The sequence below is a fragment of the Miniopterus natalensis genome, chromosome 5, assembly GCF_054644295.1.
Source record: "Miniopterus natalensis isolate mMinNat1 chromosome 5, mMinNat1.hap1, whole genome shotgun sequence".
Lineage (NCBI taxonomy): Eukaryota > Metazoa > Chordata > Mammalia > Chiroptera > Miniopteridae > Miniopterus > Miniopterus natalensis.
Genome location: NC_142085.1, coordinates 78,785,479 through 78,786,406, shown reverse-complemented (window position 1 = coordinate 78,786,406; position 928 = coordinate 78,785,479). Strand labels below are relative to the sequence as shown.

Here is a 928-nt window from a genome sequence, read left to right as displayed (position 1 = left end):
AGCGCGCAGCTCGGGGCCCGCAGCGGGGGAGCAGGGCCCCGCCCCGCCCGGCCCGCCAGCCCTGCTGGGCCGGGGAGGCGCGAGCGGGAAGCGAGGCCGCCGCCCGCGCCCCGCCCCCGCTCGGCCCCGGGGGAGCGGAGCCGCGCCCAGCCGGGTGTCGCTCTTCCCCGCCCGAAGGAGGAAATCTGGAGCCCAAGGTGTGCGGTGCTTGGTGACATTGCCATTTTAAAAAATTAATAATAATTAAGCTTTTAAAGGAAAGCGAAAACGCATCTACCAGGAGTGGGGTTCGAACCCACGCGGACATATGTCCATTGGATCTTAAGTCCAACGCCTTAACCACTCGGCCATCCTGGTGCAGACGAGTGAGGCTCCTCTCGCTCGTCCTACAAGCTTTACTGCGCCGTCCGCCGGGCTCCCTCCCGCAGGAGGGCTGAGCGGCCTTCGCCTCCGCTCCTCGGCTCTCCCACCCGGGAGCCGGGACGCCCTTCCCGTCAGGGCCTCGGCGTCGGCCGCCGCGGCTCACTGTCGCCCCCGGCCCGCCGCGGCCGCCAGGACGACTGCAGCCGAGCGCGCGCGCTGGCGGCGCGGGGGCCCCGGCGGCCCGCTCGCCCGGCCCGGGTGCTTCCGGTTTCGAGGCGCGCGGGCGCAGGAAGCGAACCCTCCGCGCCCGGGCTCCCGGGGGCACGTTCTGGAAGCTCCCGGCCTCGCCGCCCGGGGCCCGCGCGGAGCTCGGCGTTTGGTGTGTTTTACTCGAAATAGGACAAACTTCAAGAAATGAATCGCACGCGCGGCGGGAGAGCTCGTGGACCCGCGCTGGTGGCCGCTTTTCTTCTTAGCGTGTGTCGCCTGTCACACGGTCAGAAAGCTTTGGGGAAGTTTGCGTAAACACTGTGCCAGGGCAAATGCGGGGGGTGGGGGGGTGGCC

General features: G+C 69.5%; 1 non-coding gene across 1 annotated transcript; it reads right to left on the bottom strand.

Moving 5' to 3' along the window:
* Positions 1 to 274: 274 nt before the first annotated feature.
* Positions 275 to 357, bottom strand: TRNAL-UAA (transfer RNA leucine (anticodon UAA)). The gene has a single exon. It is a non-coding gene; the product is annotated as a tRNA-Leu (tRNA).
* Positions 358 to 928: the final 571 nt, after the last annotated feature.